The 22,851-nt window shown below is 43.8% G+C and overlaps 1 long non-coding RNA gene across 2 annotated transcripts in view; it reads left to right on the top strand.

The window, feature by feature from the left end:
• The first annotated feature begins 2,948 nt into the window (after positions 1-2,948).
• Positions 2,949-22,851, top strand: part of LOC137545432 (uncharacterized) — a 62,671-nt gene continuing 42,768 nt past the window's right edge. For both annotated transcript variants that reach the window (XR_011026033.1, XR_011026032.1), the window contains exons 1-2: positions 2,949-3,015; positions 12,930-13,248. This is a non-coding gene — a long non-coding RNA (uncharacterized lncRNA). The remainder of the gene's footprint in view (positions 3,016-12,929; positions 13,249-22,851) is intronic.

Raw genomic sequence — 22,851 nt, 5'->3', positions numbered from 1 at the left:
TTGTAAATCTGCAGTGTGTCTACTTCCTGCTTTCGTGGAAGCAGGCATATTGTTAATATCCAGTGCTTTCAAATGAGCTTGTCTGCCATGGCAGTCAGCTGACACTGGGGATAGATCAAATTACAACTTGTGATTAGGCACATATGAGTGGAAATTAGACAGGCTAAACTCTGTAAATACATACAGGGTGATTTTCTTCATGTTTTCTTCTGTCTTGTGCAAGAGAGTTCTGGTTCACTTTAAAAGATATATTCTCCAGCAAGTCTTGTGATCATGAATTATTTTTTAATAACTTTTCAGCACTTGAAAAGTATATAAAAGTAGGTAAAAAAAGTGCTATCAAAATTATCATGAGTATTTTCTTGCTTGCTGGTGGTTTAAAGCGGACCTAAATTCTTGCACTGCAGCCCCCCCCCCCCCAAAAAAAAAACACATATACAGTAGGTGCTGATAAATTCACTGTGTATGTGTGTCTTTAGAGAGAGCCTGTCTTATCAGGCCTTATCAGCAAGTAATCAATGTGTGTAAATCAGGACAATCAGCTGTGCCTGAGTTGTGCTGTGGTGTGCCTGTGCTAATATGTAAACACTGGAGGTTAACCCTTTCTGTGCCCCCAGTATTCCAGGAAATAAACACTGCAGGGTTTTTGTAAGATTTCTGTAAGTTGATACAAAGAAATGTTTTTTTAAAGGTTTTTATGCTGCTGCTTATCCTTAAGGCTGAGCACCACAGGCCAAGCATCCCCCACTCAGTGACATACTCCCTGCTGGGCAGGAAGTACATTACTGGGATTCCTGTTGGTCCACACATTTGCGCCATGTCGTACCGTGCTCCCATCCTTACACTTACTGTGTCACCCATTTACTTGCATTGCTGCATAATCCGTGTGGTAGGCCCAGATCATCCGGGAGTCGCGTTAAGTCTGCTAGTTTCCATAGACTTGCATGGCTCTTGCGGCGGGGATGTGGTAGGAAAGAGTAACGCGGGGCGATGCAGTGGCCAAGTGTAAAATGGGGGGTTAGGGCAGAGAGGAAGTGGTATTTTTTTGGCAAGTTGTTCAGCTATCACCTAGGAGAAAACTCAGGTGAACCAGTTATATATGGGTCCTTAGCCCTTATTTAATTAACTTTTTCTCCTAGAGACAATTTTTCAGCTCCTGTTTAATTAAAATAATTTTTCAACACCATGCAATTGAAAAGTACCACAAAGTAGATGTAAAAATGAGTTCAGGATTTTCTTGCTGGTGGCTTAAAAAGACATTGTATTGCTAAGGTGTGAACATATTACCTGGAAGAAAACTTTGGAGAAAAGCTGAACTGAATACAAAAAAAACCCCAAAACCTGATGTGGTCATACATCCGGCGATTTGGCAGCCGATAGATTATTTGTTTGATTATTATTGAATTGCATACAATTTAGAGCCACTACAAGCACGATTGATCGACGATTCAACCAATTTTGGCCAAAAATTGGTTGAATGTATCGATTTGGACATGCTGGAAAATGCTGAAAAATTTTTGGGCCGGCATGGTTGATTGGATGTGCGGCAGTAACCTTGTGCAGTATCAGGATGAGCAACGAAGCAGTGAAACCCCTGGCACTGTTCCCCCCCAATGTAATAGTGCTCCCCCTCCCATGCATTCATACTTTGCCTGCCCACTGTTGCCTGCCGCGGTGCTTATCCATCTTTCGCTTACGCATTTGTGCCTCATTCGCTACGGGCGTATAGCACGTGATATGTGTGTGACGTCTCACATACACACCTCTAGTGCTGCTATATGCCGGTAGCCACGTAGGGGCGGCAAAGCAGAAACAGAAGATGGATGGGCATTGTGGTGGTACACAGTGGGCAGGTAAAGTATGTATTTTAATGCACGGGCAGGGGGACACATGTACAATAGGGGGCAGCAACGGAGGCAGGGAGACAACAGATGCTGCATCACAAGTTCGATACCGAGAGATTTCATGCTGAAATCGATCAGAAATTGGCCTGCGATCGATCGGAAATTGGCCTGCCATGTATGGGCAGCCAACAGATCTCTCTTTCTGATTAGATTTGCACAGAGAGAGACCTGTCTCTTGGTCGAATCTTTCCATGCTTCGCTGGATATTGCTATTGAATGTTGTGTACCTAACATTAAGGTATACTTTAAAAAGTCTGTTTGCTTTTATCACATATTTTATGCGGAACAAAAAAAAAGATACAATTTCCTGTTCAGGGAAACGGGAAGCTGTGCAAAATGAAAAGTTTGTAAAAAAAAAAGAAATCTTATTTAACTGTGATCCCAGCGAAACTGCGAATGACTTACTTTAAGGTTATCATGAGGATTGTCTTCAAAAGAATGCTTCTAGAAGTGAGATAATAAATATTGACTTTCAGATTTTTGGTGATAATAGTATGTCCTTAGAATGACTTTATTTATCTAATATAGTTCTGATCTTTATAACTCATAGAGCTACTTGTACCGCCCAAGGGTACAAAGAGTACTTTTATCGAAGTCTGTGAACTAGAATGAACAGACAATCTTTTTTTTGGGACATAAAATAGATGTAATAGAAATATTCTTTCTAGAAAAAAAAATAACAGCAATAAGAAAGATCTTTTTCCTTTCTTTCTTTTTTTTTTTTTTTTTATTCTAGTGAGATAGCCAACTCAGTCTTTGCTAAAAAAAAAACCCCAAAACTTTTTTCTTACTGGATGACCTTTCATGTTCATTTTGAGCAACAGTTAGGCTTGGTTCACACATAAATTTGTACATTTCCAGTCCATTTCTGTCCTGTCAGTTTTGCATCAGTTTTCTATCAGTTTTATCTGGACTGGGCTGGAAATGTACACCTTTTATGTGTGAACTCACCCTTTAAAACAAATACAAAACTGATATAAAACTGAGGCTTGGTTGGCACATAAAAAGGTGTCCAGTCCTGTCTTGTCAGTTTTTGACAGTTGGCATCAGTTTTGTATGTGTTTCTAATGCTGTGTTCAAATATAAATCTGTACATTTCCAGTCCTGTCAGGTTTGTATCAGTTTTGTATGTGTTTCTCTGGCTGTGTTCACACATGAAAGAAGTACATTTTCGGTGAAGTTTTGTCATTTTTTATATCAGTTCTGTTGGTGTGTCCACACATAAAAGGTGTACACTTGCAGGCCAGTCAGGTAAAACTGATGCAACACTGACAGGACAGGACAAGACTGTAATCGGCAGGGATGTACACAGACTGAAATGTACACCTTTTATGTGAGAACCAAACCTTAACAAAGGATATCTGTATAGTAATGATGCTTGGCTCTGTGGTAAATGGGCTGTTTTGGGTGTGGGGTGGTGTGGAGGTAGAAGGTGGCAGTAAGAATCCTGTAGTTGTAGATGGTGATCAGCTGACAATTCTCCAAAAAGGTATATGGCCAAAGACAGGGAGCGGATGACATCAGGAGACAGATATACACATTTTCAAAACTGGCAATAAGTAGTGTTGGTGTTCACAATTGGAACATCGGACCAAATTCAGGTACCCCACTTGTGCATCATCCAGCACCAGAGGCGTAGCTATGGGTGGACAAGGGGGGACATATGTCCCCAGGTGCAGCACTGTGAGAGGCGGCTCGTTGGCTGCCCAAAGTGCCCCTGCTTCTCTCCCTTCCTCTGCAGTGGAGTGCAGAAACATTACAGCAGCAGAAAAAGTGGGCACATCTGTCTATATAAACAGGAGGATGGGGAGCAAATCTGGCTATATAAATAGGAGGGAAGGGGGCACGACTGGCTATTTAAAGGGGCACATCTGGCTATATAAATGGGGGAAAGGGGGCACATCCGCCTCTCTATGGGGAAAAGGGCACATTTGGCTATCTAAACAGCATTTGTCCTTCTCTCTCCACCCATGACCACGCCCACATTCTGATGTGTGTCCACGCCCATTTTGTCCAGGGGGAGGCACAAGCATTGTCTTTGTCCCTGGACGCTGAAAACCATAGCTACGCTTCTGTCCAGCACTGAACTTCTAGATAGGGTCGGGGGAGTTCACTTAGGCCTTGTTCACATTATAAATCACCAGCGCTATTGCAAGCACTGAGCGATTTATTGTGCTTTATTCAAAGTTCTTTTCCCTGCGCTTTGAGCCCAGAAAAGCACTTTTGTAAGCGCTTTTGCTGAGCAATTGAGATTTTCACTTCCTGGCGTCAGTCAGGCAGTGAACTCTTTGACCCGGAAAATAATAAATTCAATGTATTTATTCTTAAAAGTGCTCTGGAAATTGCTATACAAAACATTTTTACAAGCGTTTTGCGCTTTTCCTATACCTTCCATTATAGCAAAAGTGTTCAGAAAATGGCACATTGCTGAAAATCGAAACGCTTACATGTGAACACTCTCATAGGAAGTCATTGCACAAGCGCTTTTATGGCGCCAGTGCTTAAAAAAAAATCTGCAAACGCTCCTAGGGCTCGATTCACAAAGCGGTGCTAACCCAGTTAGAGACTTTAGGCGTGATAACCATTGCACCACGCTGGTGAAAAGCCAGTTTAGGCGTGATAAGTTTAGGTGTGATAAGTTTAGGTGTGATAAGTTTAGGCATGCTAAGTTTAGATAAGTGTAGATAGCGTGCAAAGTCCCGCACGCAAAGCAGCGCCATTAAACTCTATGCGAAGTGCACCAGACTTTGCTAGCGCAAAACTTTTGATCAGCTGTGCACTACGGTGCTAACGCAGTTGGTGCTTAAACTTATCATGCCTAAACTTATCACACCTAAACTTATCATGCCTAAACTTATTACACCTAAACTTATCACACCTAAACTTATCATGCCTAAACTGAGTTTAGGCGTGATAAAGGGCTTTTCACCAGCGTGCTAACTGTTAGCACCGCTTTGTGAATCAGGCCCCTAGTGTGAACAAGCCCAAACTTACACTTAAAGAGGAACTCCAGTGAAATGTAATAAATTAGTGCTTCATTTTTACAATAATTATGTATAAATGATTTAGTCAGTGTTTGCCCATTGTAAAATCTTTTTAAATCCCTGATTTACATCCTGACATTACATGGTGACATTTTTACTATTGGCAGGTGATGTAGCTGCTGCATGCTTTTTTTGGCAGTTGGAAACAGCTGTAAACAGCTATTTCCCACAATGCAACAAGGCTCACAGACAGGAAACTGCCAGGAGTACCACGGTCCTCAGAATTTCTTATGGGAGGGGTTTCACCACAATATCTGTCAAACAGCACCCCCTGATGGTCTGTTTGTGAAAAGAAATAGATTTCTCATGTAAAAGGGAGTATCAGCTATTGATTGGGATAAAGTTCAATTCTTGGCCGGAGTTTCTCTTTAAACTTCACAGCGTGTTTCACATGACTCTGATACGTCCTCCTACCAAAGCCAAAAGAAGGAAGTATTGGAGTCATGTGAAACAGGCCATGAAGTGCAAGTAAGTGCAAGGGAACTCCTCCCTGACCTTGTCTGCAGGTTCAGTGCTGAATGGTGCGGAAGTGAGGTGTTCAGGTGAATTCGGAACAATGTTCTGAATTTGAACACCAACACTAGCAATACCCTCGTATCACTCTTTTTTATTTTTAAGTTGGCCGCTCTGTTTGGAGTACTGCTACAAAGAGACTTCAGACACACCTGATCTGCATGCTGATTCAGTGTCAGGGGCTAAAAGTAATAAGCCTCATCTACACGGTACAATTTTCCCTCAGGACGGATCTATAAGATAATTTCCAACCTGTCCAATCGGATTGCGTTAGATTTTGCAATAGATTTTGGGTACTTATCAAAGCAAAATCTATCGAAAAATTGATCTGAAACAAATTGGATGTCTACGTACAATGCAATTTCTTATTTGATCCATCTAATAGATGCATCTATCTGATGGAAAATTGTACCATGTAGATGAGGCTTTAAAGGCAGATCAGCAGGACAAACAAGCCACTGGTATTGTTCCAAAGCAAATAATATGCCACTTCAGGTGTCCTTTAAGCAATTCCTTCGGGGCTGCTGTTAATTTGCTAGATTCTCTGCAGAGAAGGCCCTATCCAGCCACCCCTGCCGAGTTTAGTGAAGCATGTGTATTCACTGGCAACAAACTTTGGCACTCCTAATCAGTGATGAGGTATTGTAGCCATTTTCATTTCCAAATACTGTCATTTTTGTGAAAATTTTCACGAAAAATATATGGGTATGAGAAAAGGAATTTTCACAAATGCATTGAAGTCTATGGGCACAAGAGAAAACACATTTTTGTACAGAAAAGCGTATGTACAAAAATATTAGAGGGTGCAAAAACCAAATGGATTGGAAACGAGAAAGAACATTTTCAAGCAACTTCACTGTGAAAGTTCCAAAATATGTTTTGCAAATATTTGGAGGCAAACATGCACATTTGTTGATATGCAAATGACCGGCAAAAATTCAAGGTCATCCTTGCTTTGATTTTTCATTAGAAACAACATGCAGTTGAGTACATATAAACACACAAAGGCCCTTATTCAATTCACATTTTCTACTACGTTTTCTCCTAGGAGATAATTTTTCATCCTCTGTTTAAAAAATAACTTTGCAATTGAAAAAGTACTAAACAGTAGGTAAAATGTAATATTAAAATTAATCTGATTATTTTCTTGCTTGCTGGTGGCTTAAAAGGCATTTGATGGTATACAGAGGTGTAGCTATGGGGGAGGGGGGGGGGGGGGGAGGAGGGCAAGGGGCGACTAGGCGCAGCATCTGGAGCCACTGTTACCATTACTGTCGCCAGCAGTGTACTGCAAATTATGCTCAACCCATGGTACCAAAACCCATGGTACTCAGGTAACCCAAACGTTGCTACAGTAACGTGATTTACCGTGTTAACACTGCCAGTACTTGAGTAGTGTAACTTGTAATGCACTGGGGATGTGTGTGCATTAAATACTATTCTCCCTCCGAGTCATTGCAACTTGGAGGGAGAAGTAATTCGGGTTCCGGCAATCACCAGATTACTGCTATAGCCACGCCAAGGTTCGGCTCTATGCGGCACGCGGTGGGTGCCAAAAAGCCCTTCTTCCTTCTGAGCAGTGCAGAGAGACACCTGCTAAAATTGAATACCAAAAACTTGCTCGGAATTGGACATTTACCCTACAAACCACAGGATGTTCTCAAGGCGATGCCATTGTTAAAAGTCATTGTGCTTTAAAAGTGAGAAAGCAGCCAGACGGCAGCTGCTTGAAAAGATAAATGTGACTGGAGGATCTCATTCTTTTAATTTGGTATGCTACACAAAAAACATGTCTTTGTCCCATTATATTTCACTGTGACATTATGATCATAAAAATCAATATATCTTGTGGATGAGAAAGACAGTTTTCTTTTAATCTTTGTAGATGCTGGTTTTGATTACAGTAAAGAGTGATTGATCGCTGCTTTGACAGCATTTACAATTAAAGGTCACCGAGTCATTCCCCGACCCTTGCCGTAACTTAACCGGCTCTTACGGTTGTTGATGTTGTGGGAATTAGAAATCTGCCACACAACTCACCCACAAATGGTACATAACTCACGTATACAGGTGCTATATTAGCGTTATATACGGCTGTCTGGGAAATTGGGTGATCCCTCCTGTGAAATACATATTGCATATTTTACGGCAATTTTTTCAATCCAATTATGTGGTGGTATCGGCATTTACACATGAATGGAAATTTAGTGTAGATCATTTTGGTAATGGGTAAATTAGTTACGCAAATACGATTAAAGATGCAAGAGGGAATTATGGAAGAGGTAGGATCAATATCTGGGGGAAATTCATTCAGGGAGACAAACATAAAAATGTCAACTGTTTTGAAATATTTCCAAATATAGTAATATATGTTAATAATGGGATATAAATGAGCATTCAGATGAAGTGGCTTTTTTCCCTTGTTAGTCTGCCATCTCTAGGTGGTGTTATTCAAGGTTGAAGACTGGCCAAAACTCTTTTCCTGTAATGGATGTGGAGAAGTTCAGATCTATAAACTGTGACAGAGATACTTGCTTATATTGTTGGCTTGTATGCAAATATAACACAAATTGGCATATATGCAATCAAATTTTCTCTGAGTTTTCACTTCAGTGATATTTTCACAACTTGTCATAAAACGCCCTTTAACCTCCTTGGCAGTAACCCCGAGCTACAGTCGGGGGGTTAAACTGCAGCTCAGAGCGATAACCCCGACCTACACTCGCTGCAGGCTCTATGCAGAGCAATCCGCGCAGCAGGTGTTTCAATTCACCTCCTGGGGGATCCCAAAGTTGGCCACCATTCTTCTTCCGCTACCCCGAGGCTCTGCTTCCCCCTGGTGAGATCGCCATCATCATGACGACAGCCGGCAATCTCACTTTACGGTTACAGCGTCACCCGGAGGACAGAAGGAAAACTGCAGCACTGGAGCCCAGGGAGGTAAGTGCTGGGGCTGTTGCAGACTCTCTGATTTTTTTATGATTTTAGGGTCTAAAAGCACATGAAAAAATTGTACCGCTATTAGACCCTAAAATCAGAAGGAATCATACCGCCAGAGAGGTTAAACCACTAGCAAGAAAGAAAACACTCAAAATAATTTTGATAGTACCTTTTCTCCAACTTTTAGGTACTTTTTCAATTGCAAGATCATTACAAATTATTAAGAGAATATGAAAATTACCTCCTAGGAGATAACCCAGGAGAAAAAGTTAATTGCTCAGGGACTAAAGTATGCAGTTTAAAATGTGATCAATCAAAATCAACAGGAAATCGATTTGATCAGCTCAGGTCAAGAATTATGAACGTCTCACTGGCAATCGCTAGTGTGAACCTTCAGTAGAGTTTTATTGTCATCTGTGTCCACGTCAGGAAGATTTTTTCCTTGTATTTCTAGAAACATATTTGTAATGGTCCGCTCAGCTGGCTGCACAGGCAGTCAGCTGTTTGACCATTCCTTGAGTATGTGGGATGCAGGTCTCTGGATAAGAGACCTGTCTTTGCTTTGCAAGCTTCAGACCTGCTCTGCTGAGGAATTTGCATATACTGATTATGCAAATTGCCTAGTCGCCTCCCTTCAAGGCTTGCAGCATAAATACCATGTGATCCCAAAATCCTTTGCTGGTTATAGTTTGTTACTATTGAAACACTCCTGGAGTGTCAGCCTTGCTATTGTCTGCTAAAGATTATCTTAGTGTATTCCTGGGGATTGCATTAGGCATCCCTATAGCACAGTCAGGTTGTATTATTGTATTGCCTGTTCTGTCTTCTGTTTGTCCTTATGATTACACTGTCGCCAGCGGTTGGCGATGGTGAATCATTTGTTTCTGTGCTTGGATCACACTTGCTCAGGCGGAAAGAGCAGTGGATCCTGCTAACTCTGTTTCCCTACTTGGTTCACACTCGCTCTGGCGGAAAGAGCAGTGGTTCCTTCCTGTCTTGTCCCTGAACCTAGATCGCACTCGCTCTGGCGGAAGAGCGGTGGATCTTATCTGACCTATTCCTGTTTCTGTTCGTTTGTCTGTCTGGATCGCACTCGCTCTAGCGGTAGCAGCGGTGGTTCCTTTTGTACTCTGTCTGGGAGTGTAGGCCAGAGCTGCGGTTGCTGCTGGCTGCTCCTTCTCTCTGCCTTGTCTGATATGAACGCTTGCTGTAGGCTCGGTGGGGTAACCATTAAGCAAGCGTTCGTGTTCTCTGTTTCGTGTTTGTGTGGCGTTGGTTAGTTAGGGTGGCGTGCTTGTCTCTGTTGCGCTTAAAGAGGCACTTAAGTGAAAAAAATAAATTGAGTTTTACTCACCTGGGACTTACCTCAGCCCCCTGCAGCTGATCGGTGCCCACGACGAGTCGCTCTGATGCTCCGGGTCCCGCCGGCGGCCACTTCCGGCTGATTCTACATGTTCCCAGCCAAAATAGCACCCCTATGCGGCAACCGGAAGTGGCCGCCGGCGAGACCCGGAGCATCAGAGCGAATTGTCGTGGGCACCGATCAGCTGCAGGGGGCTGAGGTAAGCCCCAGGTGAGTAAAACTCAATTTTTTTTTTTCACTTAAGGTTCACTTTAACGTGCGGAGACCGTGCCATAAACGCATTTGCTGTTGCGAATGAGTGCGGTGTTCACGTTTAGCTAGCGTTTGTTATTTTCCTTATCTCCTCATTGTTGTTTGCTGTGCCTTTGCTATGCTCGTGCTCTGTCCTGCTCAGTCTTGTGTCACTTCTGGCAATCGCCTCTCTCGCGATTGCGTTCCTACTTTGTTTCTGCTGTTGTGTGTTCACCGTCGCGGGTTGGCGACTAGATTGGTGCACACACATACACTCTGTCGCTGTGCTCTCTCTCTCTTTAGGGGCTATCTTGCCCTGCAATGCTTCCCTTCGTACAATTACTATCTGGCATCCGTGGTGGTGCAGAGGATCTGTTCCTCTGCACTCCACGGCTCCATCTGCTGGCAGGAATTCCCCTCTACAGGTGCATTGCACCTTTTGCTGGGTTCTCTCAGATTATACGCTTGTGGAGGATTTCCGTAGTGTCAGCGCGCGTCCTGTGCGCTGCCACGGAAAGAATACCACAATCGTTACAATAATAAAAAAGTCAATGAAAAGGGATTTTTCTTCTTAGGCAGTTGCCACTATAATGTATCCCACTGAAGTTTTATCTCCAACTCCTATTCTTTTGATAATCCTATAATTGTGTAATCTGCCTTACATTTTTTGTGTTGGTGCTGCCACAGAAATGACAGTAAATCTTTGAAACGAGGATATAGAGGACAAAAACAAAAAAAACAATAATTATTGTAAAGAAATCAGAAAAAAATCAACAATAATAATCTGAAGAATGATAATCTGCTGTAGTGATCTCCAGTCCACTACTAAGCACATTATTAATGATACTGTATCCCTCCGCAGGGAATGCTGCCATCACCAGTATATGGTCTCCACACACAGCCCAGCATTACTCGCACTAAACCGTGCCACACATGGCTCTGCTGAGACACAGTCTGGACCGGGGAATGAAGACCCAGTGGGCAGCCCACAGCAGCAGCTGGCACATTCTCCAAGAGGCCATGTTTCCTGTCCTCCCTCCACCCCCAGCTGTCTTCTCTTCTCCTTCTCTTCGCTGTCCAGTGTCTCCCCACCGGTACAGCAGTATGCCCACTGGTTGTTCCACCATTTTCCCAATCCACAGCACAGGGCAGTAGGTGACTAACTCTGGTCAGGGAGGCATCTGTCCTAGATGCCCGCCCTTTTGTCAGGCATTATTTTAACTACTGATGGCTGCATATTCGGAAGACAAGACAAACTGACCTATTTTGTGGGGACAAAAAGAGTGTCTTATGGTCCAGAAAACTTTCTTATTTTCTTAAAGAGGAACTCCAGTGAAAATAATGTAGTAAAAAAAGTGCTTCATTTTTTACCATAATTATGTATAAATGATTTAGTCAGTGTTTGCTCATTGTAAAATCTTTCCTCTCCCAGATTCACATTCTGACATGTATTACATGGTGACATTGTTACTGTGGGCAGGTTATGTAGCTGTTTCTAGCTGTTCTGGCTTTACAGACAGCTGTAAACAGCCATTTCCTGTCTGTGAACATTGTTACATTGTGACAGTTTGCCCAAAGTACCGCAGTACTCAGAGCTTCTTGTGGGAGGGGTTTCACCACAATATCAGTCATACAGCACCCCCTGATGGTCTGTTTGTGAAAATCATTATATTTCTCATGTAAAAGGGGGTATCAGCTACTGATTGGGATAAAGTTAAATTCTAGGTTGGAGTTTCTCTTTAAATAGTTGAATTCGTTTTTAACTTTTCTCTGCTACGTCTCCTCCTTTCTATAACCTTACCGAATGGCTGTTTGTTACTTACCAACAGCCCCAGGCTGGAAGTAAAATACTGAACATCTCACTTATTCTTGAAGTTTTTACCTAACAAGCAGTGTTGCTTTTGAATTTTTGCCAAAGTCATTTTCGCATCGATAATGATATTTTTGAGTTCAAGAAATTTTCACGAAAAATAATCTTCTATTTTCGTGTTTCTGTATTTTTTGCAAAAATGCAAAAAAAAAACCACATTATTTTTACTGCAAAAATGCAAAAATCTATATTTTTACCTTGAATAATTGACAACATAGAAAAATCAACATTTTTACTGCAACAATTTTTAGCAAAAATGCAAAAAAATCTATATTAATTTAACCACAAATATTTGTGAAAAGTGTGAAAATGAACAAAGCAAATTTTCAATCAAATTTTCGTTCAAAAATCAAATGTAACATTATTTTCGCGACAATTATTGTGAAAAGAATATGGGCACTTGCGCTCATCACTGCTCACAAGTCAGTAATTTACCTCACTAGTCGGTAATTTCAGATTCCCATGCGGTAGCACCCTTAGTGAATTGACATTTCACAAAATGTCTGGTAAAACCAGTTGTTTTCTGCTTTACATTATGCAGTAATGGATTATGAATAGTGGATTGACGCTACAGAGACTTATGCAGCAGTGATATGCTTACTGCTTTTTTTTTTTCTTTTTGAAAGATAAAAATGGCATAAAAAAACATACGCAAGGCCAATATACGACCCCTTAAATTGTCATTTTAAATTGTTGACATTACATCAGGCTCACAAAGCAGCTAATATTTCCTGTTATGATATTAGATGCGCTAGAAACCGTGGCTAATCTCCCACAGAGAGTGCAAAGTTTACTTAATTTACTTGTGACAAAATGTCATTGTCGAACTAAGCAACACACAGAGAAAAATGTCAGCAGGCCAGTATTTTACATGTATATATGCAAAACTGACAGCAGTAATCACCTCTTTGCTCACATACCAATTATCCAATAATTCAATAATAACAGTAATTGTCCTAGTTACAGTCTTCTGATGCCAAGTCTCAGACTCCTCGTCGATTAGGTGTTGTTTACAGATGGGAAAATAGGTAAATAACTTAATTTCTGTTCTTTTTCTTCTACAGTTAAATGGACACTCTAAACGATTATCACAATTTTGCAAGGGACACAGTTTTGCTGTGACCCAGTTAATTGGCAACAGATGCGTATCTGTGGGGGTGCATGTATGGCACGTGCCCTGGCCGCCTCTTTCTTTAGACTGTGTGAGGCACTGTTCTGCAGCGTCCCTGACATTTGCTCCAGCTCCTATCTGCACCCTGTAGAGAACACAGGAAATGTGTGGGATGTGAGGTCTACTGCCTGTCGGGTGGTGGTATTCAAGTTGGAGGAAGCACAGGAAACTGTCAGGCTCCAACATCTCTGGCATCCTTCAGCATCAGCAAAGTGAGTAGTATGAGGGCAGGGACAGTTCTAGACTTTTTGCTGCCTGAGGTAAACTTGTGAGAATGTGCCCCCCCTCCCCCCTCTCTATTTGAAATGATGGCACAGAACCCGGCAAGTTGCACTGCATGTTATAGCTGCAGTGCGACCAAGAAAAAAACACCCTCAGTATAGGTGGGTAGGTGTTCAGGTATTTATGCCCCCTGCATAGAAAGCCAGTTACAGGTGCCCCCAGTATAGGTAGCCAGGTATAGGTGCCCACAGTATACAAAGCCAGGTATAGGTACCGGTACCCCCAGTATAGGTAGCTAAGTATAGGTGCCCCCAGTATAGGTAGCCAGTATAGTTGTCCCAGTATAGGTAGCCAGTATAAGTGCCCCCAGTATAAGCAGCCAGTATAGTTTTTCCCAGTTTAGGCAGCCAGTATAGTTGCCCACAGTATAGGTTAGCTAGGTATGTGCCCCCGGTAGGTAAGTAGTCAGCCAGCTCAACACAATAACACACTGGCTGGCTGCAAGTCTGTGACAAACAAATTGCTCACCCTCAGCCAGTTGGCTGTCCTCCATTCCTCCTTACTCAGGATAGCAGTGCCACCTCCTCCCTTCTGCTGTGCAAGTCAAATGAAACACTGCTTCTCTCCTGCCTCCCCCCTCCTTACTCATTGTCCGACACCTCACATAGCACAACAAGCTGCTTTTCCCCACCTCTTCATCCTGCTTGCTCTCCTCTCACTTCTCCTCCTACTCTGACTGCATGCTGTAAGTTTAAACACACAGTACAGACATGCCGTCTCTGTAATTTCTGTGCCCGTTGCAAGTGTTTCACCTTGAGAGAGAACTGACTCTGTTTGAGGGGTATGTATTGCAGTGCCGCCTGTTAAATTGGGCATCATTTTCATGCTGATAGTTCAAATATGGGTAATATTGCCAATATTTTACTATCGACTTACCTGGTTCTCTTTTCTATTACTAACCCTCACTCCTAACACTAGCCCCCCTCCTAACGTCTAACACTAACCCCTTCCTAATACCTAACATTAAGCCCCTGGTGCCCAAACCATCGGGATATAGTAGCCAAAGTAATAGTTGTGTGTCTAGTATTACCGGTAACTCAAACTGCTAGCCAATCAGCTACTAATAGTATCGGTCACCCAACCTCACCATCTCTGCACTGTATAACCACAATTTCACTGTAAAGTATTGAAGTGATCACAAATTACCCTTCAGATCCCAAACTCCAATCTCCACCACACTCTTTACCTATAGACAAGACTCTACTTGGACGGGAGACTGAAAAAGTCTACCTGACTTTGGTTGCCCCGGGACTTTTCCCTGCAAAGTATTGGATCTGGGGCCGAAATAACTGATGAACACCCAAAAAGCCAAATAAAGGCAAAGTCCAGGGACAGGGTCAAAAGGTCATACACAGAAGGTCAGATGACTTACAAATCCAAGGGTTAGACAAACTTGGTCAGAAACCACCCGGAAGTCATACAAAGAGGATCAGACAGACAGTCTTTACAAAGCAGAGGTCAATACTGGAAGACCACTCGGAAAGTAGGGTCAATAAACATACAGAGCAATCAAAGAGAAAACCCTAAGGTGAACAGGCAACTGAATGCTATATCAGGTACGGAGCTCAGACAGGAAGAGACTTTTATGTGACAAGCAACCAATCAGAGAGCATATGCAAATCCAGCTTACCAGGACAATTAATCTCAAAATGAGGAGGAAGGAATTGGCTGAAAGCCAACAGCTACCATATGCAAAAGAGTCTCACCTGGGAAATATTTTGCTTAGTAAGAACCAGGTTAGCTTGTATCAATACCTAAAGCTGTCACTAGGTGACACAACACTTTTGCTTGCTTTCCAACTAACAGGCAGAAGAAGAGCATAGCAAGAACATACAGGATGAGGGCATGTCTGCAGGGAACCGATTGAGTTCCAATTCCTAACATTAACAGTGTGGTATGTTGAGTTCCTGGGGAAGTTGGCACCTAATTCAACTATCCCGTGCTCTGAAGACGTTATATCTTTATAGACACTAAAAGCTCATGTCATTGTGACCCCAGACCGAGACTGCCTATCTGAAACTGAAATTACTCCCGAAAACAAAACTTCACACCTGCAGACAAAAATATTTATAGAGCATGCAAGGAAATGCTGGCACAATGAATGCATCTGACAGAGGAATAACTTATTATGGAAATAATTCCAAAAATCTATACATATTGACTAACGCTGAACAGGCGGCAAAACTTTGCCTGGCCTTTAAATGTAGTGTTGTGAGCAATCAAAGGAAGATGGATCTTCTGGTAGCTGAACCATCTGAGATGCTTTATTTTGTAATTGATTCTCTGGCATCACTAAGTGCATGTATATTGGGGTTAAGGATCTGACTGGCTCGAGGCAAATTGGGAAATGTCATTAAAATAGTGAATGATGATGCAGGACGTACATATACTCAGTCACGCTAAATTGCATTACCTCCTTGCATTATAATTGTAATGCATGCACTCAGCAAAATGTCATATTCCAGGCAAGAGACATCGATAGCCTTAGTCAATAGAATTTATTTCCAAGGGGAAAACAGCTGTCCAGATTATTTCATATGTAGTTGTAGTTAGACAGAATGTAACTCCAGTTTTATTGAAAGAGAATCCCTTCAGGTTAGTAATATACATTGTGGGATCATAAGTGTTGCATTCATCCGTGTCCACTGTGATCTCTGCGCATGCAGGACATGAGTCATAAAGGTGTGCGCTGATCCTCGGCTTAAAGTGACCCTGTAGTGACAAAAAAAGTGACTAAACAAAGCACAACAGCAGGTAGCAACCTGACTGAATGTTTGCTGATCTGCATAAATGTGCTCATACATCACTTGATATTGCAGTCTGATCGACGTTCCAAATCTATGAGAAAATCAGTGCTGCATCATGGCCACAAGATTGATCCGTCAATCGATTTCAGGCTAAAATCAGTCAAAATGATCGATTGAAAGTGCTGGCAATTTCTCGGTCGGAATAGTTTAATAGGGTGCGTGGCGGTAACAACATGAGATATCGGGAAGTGTATACATATGCCCCCCTCCCCGTAAGCAGTGTTAAAGGGGAACTGAAGAGATAGGTATATGGAGGCTGTCATGTTTATTTCCTTTTAGACATAACCAGTTGCCTGGAAGCCCTGCTGATCCTCTGCCTCTAATACTATTAGCCATAGCCCCTGAACAAGCATGCAGCAGATCAGGTGTTTCAGTGGTTCAGACTTATAAGTCTGATCTGACAAGACTAGCTGCATGCTTGTTTCTGGTTTTAATCAGATGCTACTGCAGAGAAATAGACCAGCAGGGCTGCCAGGCAACTGGTATTGATTAAAAGGAAATAAACATGACAGCCTCCATATACCTCTCTCTTCAGTTCCCCTTTAAAGTCTCACCTCTCCACGGTCGTGACTCCAAGTCGCCTTTGGTGTTTGGAGTTACCGCAAGTGCCCTGTTCTACATGACATTAGTGCGTGCTGTGATGTCACTATGTCGCTATGACCCAAAACACCCAAAGAACTACTTGCACCATCATCTGAAGTTGCTTATTGCTCTTTTATTACATCGTTATATGCGGCATATATCAGTGTTTTGAGGTATCCACCTCTTTTTCTAGTTGCTTGTCCTCTTTAACATGTACAAATGGAAACTGACAAATAGAGATGGCTCGAACAGTTCGACCGCGAACTTATTCGTGCGAACATCACTGGTTCGCGCCGAAACGCGAACTTTATGGCGAGTTCGACCCGCCCCTATACTGCATCATTAGGCTCAACTTTGACCCTCTACATCACAGTCAGCAGACACATGGTAGCCAATCAGGCTACACTCCCTCCTGGAGCCCCCCCCCCCCCCCCCCCTTATATAAGGCAGCTGCATCGGGAATTTTCCTCACTCGGTGTTGCTGCAGTAATTAGAGAAGGGAGATGTGCTGCAGAGACATAGGGAAAGCTTAGTTAGGCTGAAGTTAGGCTTGTTAGCTTGCTCCTTGCTGATACTTATTGCTAAAAAACACCCCACAACAGCTCTTTTGAGAGCTAATGTTGTTCTGTGATCTGTTTTTTTTTTTTTTTTGTGTGGCCTCTGACACTTGCATATACAGCCCTGTCAGTCAGTCGCAGCTGCCCCTTGCTAATTCCTATACTGTGCAAGTTCCAGCGCATTCAGTGACTACCTTTTCACTGCACGTGTGTGACAGCTGCACATTTGTAATACCAGTCCGACCGTGCATACCTGTTCACGGTACCTGTGTATGTGACAGACAGCTGCACATTGTATTGATACCAGTCACTGCATACCTGTTCAGTGCAGCTGTTATATTATATAGCAGTCACTGCATACCTGTTCACGGTACCTGTGTGTGTGTGTGATAGCTGCACATTTGTAATACTAGTCACTGCATACCTGTTTACGGTACCTGTGCGTGTGACAGCTGCATATTTGTAATACTAGTCACTGCATACCTGTTCACGGTACCTGTGTGTGTGACAACTGCACATTTGTAATACTAGTCACAGTGTGTACCTGTTCATGGTACCTGTGTGTGTGACTGCTGCACATTTGTAATACTAGTCACTGCATACCTGTTCACGGTACCTGTGTGTGTGACAGCTGCACATTTGTAATACTAGTCACTGCATACCTGTTCACTGCACCTGTGTGACTGCACATTGTATTAGTCAAGTCAGTGCATACCTTTAACTTCAACCCCCCCAATATGGGCAAAACAGGCAGAGGCAGAGGCAGGCCACTCTGCAGGTCTGTTCGAGGTCGTGCTGTTGTGATTTTGTGTGGCCCTGGACCAAAGTACAGTGTTCAGAAGGCACGTGCCATCAACCTCCAAGATTGTCAGGACGTAGTTGACTGTTTAACACAGAAAACTTCATCTTCCTCAGCTTCCGCATGGAACCGTGACATATCTTCCTCCTCCTGCTCTGATTCTGGCACCCCACTTAACATTCAGTCGGCCGCCACAACCAAAATGCCATCATCCCAGGGCTCAGCGGTGTGGAATTTTTTTTGTGTGTCTGCCTCAGATGAGAGCAATGCCATCTGTACTCTCTGTCACCAAAAATTGAGCCGTGGAAAGACCAAAACCTGCGTGGGGACAACTTCCTTACGAAGGCACATGATGACAAAGCACAAACTGCAATGGGATGACCACCTGAGGAAAAGCAGCACACAAAAGCAAAGCCACACACCACAGTGGAAAATACCAGGCCGCAATTATTTCTCAAAAAAGGTGATACCCAAACTGTACCGTGATGTTGAAAGGCAAGTGGTGTTATCTCTGGCACACAGCATTGGGTCAAGGGTCCACCTGACCATGTGGTCTGCAAAGCATGGTCAGGCCTTCCCGAAGACTAAGTCAGTCCCCACACACAGCATCTCTGCCTGCACACCGTGTGACTGCCTGCCCCAAGACTAAGTCAGTCCCCACACAGCATCTCTGCCTGCAGGCCACTTGACTGCCTTCTCCGCCACCACCAACAGGGACCAGGACTCCAGGTGGAGCTAGCAGCGACCGCTATAATAATTTTTCTGGTGCATGTACATGTCTGCCTCATTTTTCTGGCTGCACTGTGGCTGCAACAACAGAACAAAAGGCATGTACATGTGTCAATTCCCCTTCATGATCGTTACCTTGCCGCGGTGAAGGCGCTTGCGTATTACAATGAAGCAATGTCCGCCGGCCAGGCCCGTTTCTAGGGCCGTGCAGCCGTGCGGCAGCCCTGAGCGCAGACAGCCAAAGGGCGCTGCGAACTCTCCCTCACTCTCCCCAGGGGACTGCAGAGTAATTAGCTCAGGGAAGCACAGTATACAGCTACACTGACTGGACAGGGGGAAGGGGGGCAATCTCCCCCCAGGCCGCCTTTCATTCAGTGATTTAGGGCAGGTCTGGTGTCTGGTGTATTTGGGTTTGTTGTAAGGCAATGTGAAACTTGAGGCTAGCTGATAAAAGTGCAATCAGAGGACAGGCAAGCTGGTAAATATACACAGCATGATGCAGAGCTTGCCTGAAGGGTCCGTGGGCAAACATCTGTCTGGTCTCTCCCCATTGTTATTATGACTGCATGTGTGGATAAGGTGTTATACAGGGATCGGTTGAAAAGGGCGCCCGAGCTGCCTGTATGAAAAGGGCGCCGCCATAGACATCAATGTTATTTCTGGAAATATGGGCTACAAGGTGTAGAAAAGGGCGTCCGAGTTTTGATATAGGCTACAAGTGGGCTCCCCTTTGTAGCCCATATTTTTTCGGCTACAAGGTTTTCGGCTACAAGCGGGCTCCCCTTTGTAGCCCATATTTTTTCCGGCTACAGTAAGGTGCCCCTCTGTAGCCCATATTATTGACTTTTTTTTGTAGCCGAAGTTTTTATATGGGCTACAAGCGCTGGAAGCCGAATTATTTCATTCCCCCACTATCCATGGCGGCCTGGAGGGGGAATAGTAATTAACACATCCCGGAGTTTTTTTCTAGCCGAAGTTTTTATATGGGCTACAAGCGCTGGAAGCCGAATTATTTCATTCCCCCACTATCCATGGCGGCCTGGAGGGGGAATAGTAATTAACACATCCCGGAGTTTTTTTCTAGCCGAAATTTGTATATGGGCTACAAGCGCTGGAAGCCGAATTATTTCATTCCCCCACTATCCATGGTGGCCTGGAGGGGGAATAGTAATTAACACATCCCCGAGTTTTTTTGTAGCCGAAGTTTTTATATGGGCTACACCAGGCGTCTTAGTTTTTTTGTAGCCCAAGTTTTTATATGGGCTACACCAAGCGTCTTTTTTGTAGCCGAACTTTATAAGGGCTACACTAGGCGCCTTTTTTGTAGCCGAAGTTGGTATATATATGGGCTCCACCAGGCGCCCTTTTTTACCGGCGCCCTTTTCATGTAGACCCGTTATACAAGTTGAAACGTTTTTGACAGTCCCTGGACTCCAGGAGGGCTACTTTATGACTTGTATGAGAGACTGGCAGGGACAGGAGTCCTAATACAGGCAAGTAGCCTCTGTGTGATGTGCAATACAGATAAGCTCTCTGCTCCATCTCAGGCTATTCTCAATTTCTCTCCACTCCTCTCTGGGCTAGTGCACGCCAAAATCGCAATAGCAATCGCTAGCAATTTGTGAGTGTGATTTTGTGAAGCGATTTTCAGAGCTATTTTTTAATGAATTGCTCCAAAAAAATGCTACACACTTCATGTAGCATTTTTTTGAGCAATTCATTAAAAAAAAAACGCTCTGAAAATCGCTTCACAAAATCACACTCACAAATTGCTAGCGATTGCTATTGCGATTTTGGCGTGCACTAGCCCAGAGAGAGAAGGAGTGGAGAGAAATTGAGAATAGCCTGAGATGGAGCAGAGAGCTTATCTGTATTGCGCATCACACAGAGGCTACTTGCCTGTAATTGGACTCCTGTCCCTGCCAGTCTCTCACACAACTCAGAAAGTAGCCCTCCTGGAGTCTAGGGACTGTCAAAAACTTTAACTTGTATAACACCTTATCCACGGGTCTACATGAAAAGGGCGCCGGTAAAAAAGGGCGCCTGGTGGAGCCCATATATAGCAACTTCGGCTACAAAAAAGGCGCCTGGTGTAGCCCATATAAACTTCAGCTACAAAAAAAGGCGCCTGGTGTAGCCCATATAAACTTCGGCTACAAAAAAAGGCGCCTGGTGTAGCCCATAAAAAAACTTCGGCTGCAAAAAAACGACGGGATGTGTAAATTACTATTCCCCCTCCAGGGCGCCATGGATAGTGGGGGAATGAAATAATTCGGCTTACAGTGCTTGTAGCCCATATAAAAACTTCGGCTACAAAAAAACTCCGGGATGTGTAAATTACTATTTCCCCTCCAGGCCGCCATGGATAGTGAGGGAATGAAATAATTCGGCTTCCAGCACTTGTAGCCCATATAAAAACATAGGCTACAAAAAAACTCCGGGATGTGTAAATTACTATTCCCCCTCCAGGCCGCCATGGATAGTGGGGGAATGAAATAATTCGGCTTCCAGCACTTGTAGCCCATATAAAAACATAGGCTACAAAAAAAAAGGTAATAATATGGGCTACAAAGGGGCACCTTGCTGTAGCCGAAAACCTTGTAGCCGAAAAAAAAAATATGGGCTACAAAGGGGAGCCCGCTTGTAGCCTATATCAAAACTCGGGCGCCCTTTTCTACACCTTGTAGCCCATATTTCCAGAAATAACATTGATGTCTATGGCAGCGCCCTTTTCATACAGGCAGCTCGGACGCCCTTTTCAACCGATCCCTTATAACACCTTATCCACACATGCAGTCATAATAACAATAGGGAGAGACCAGACAGATGTTTGTCCACGGACCCTCCAGGCAAGCTCTGCATCATGCTGTGTATATTTACCAGCTTGCCTGTCCTCTGATTGCACTTTTATCAGCTAGCCTCAAGTTTCACATTGCCTTACAACACACCCAAATACACCAGACCTGCCCTAAATCACTGTATGAAAGGCGGCCTGGGGGGAGATTGCCCCCCTGCCCCCCTGGCCAGTCCGCCCCAGAACTATACTGGTTACCTATACTGGAGGCACCTACCTGGCTAATCTATACTGAGGGCAATTATACTGGGGCACCTAGGCCTGGCTACCTATACTGGGGGGGACCTATAGCCCACTACCTATACTGAATGCAACTAGACCTGGATAACCTATACTGCAGGCACCTATACCTGGCCCCGGCACGTGGGGGGGGGGGGTAATTTAGCATTGCAATGGGATTTCTGCCCTTAAAAAGCTGCTGTGCGTCAAATCCAGATTTCCCCCCAGGACTTTTGGCGTGTATCCCAATGTGCAAACACGTGCCAAGTGCCACGTGCAAAGTGCCACATGCAAATGCCACGAGCAAAGTGCCACGTGCACAGTGCAAAGTGCCACCTTCAAAGTGCCACATGCAAACACGTGCAAATGCTGTGTGCAAAGTGGCACTTTGCACGTGTTTGCACGTGGCACTTTGCACGTGTTTGCACTTTGCACATGTCACTTTGCACGTGTTTGCACATGGCACTTTGCACTTTGCACTTGGCACATGGCACTTTGCACGTGTTTGCACATGGCACTTTGCACGTGGCACTTTGCACGTGTTTGCATGTGGCACTTTGCACTTGGCACTTTGCACATGGCACTTTGCACTTTGCACGTGTTTGCACGTGGCACTTTGCACGTGTTTGCACTTTGCACGTGTCACTTTGCCTTTGCACGTGTTTGCACATGGCACTTTGCACTTGGCACTTTGCACGTGGCACTTTGCACGTGTTTGCATGTGGCACTTTGCAATTTGCACATGTTTGCATGTGGCACTTTGCACTTTGCACATGTTTGCATGTGGCACTTTGCACTTTGCACATCTTTGCACGTGGCACTTTGCACGTGGCACTTTGCACTTTGCACCTGTTTGCACATGGCACTTTGCACTTTGCATGTGTTTGCACTTTGCACGTGGCACTTTGCACGTATTTGCACTTTGCACGTGGCACTTTGCACTTTGCATATGTTTGCACTTTGCACGTGTTTGCTCTTTGCATGTG

The sequence above is a fragment of the Hyperolius riggenbachi genome, chromosome 1 (assembly GCF_040937935.1).
Source record: "Hyperolius riggenbachi isolate aHypRig1 chromosome 1, aHypRig1.pri, whole genome shotgun sequence".
Taxonomy (NCBI): domain Eukaryota; kingdom Metazoa; phylum Chordata; class Amphibia; order Anura; family Hyperoliidae; genus Hyperolius; species Hyperolius riggenbachi.
This window is presented reverse-complemented; position numbering and strand designations above follow the sequence as displayed.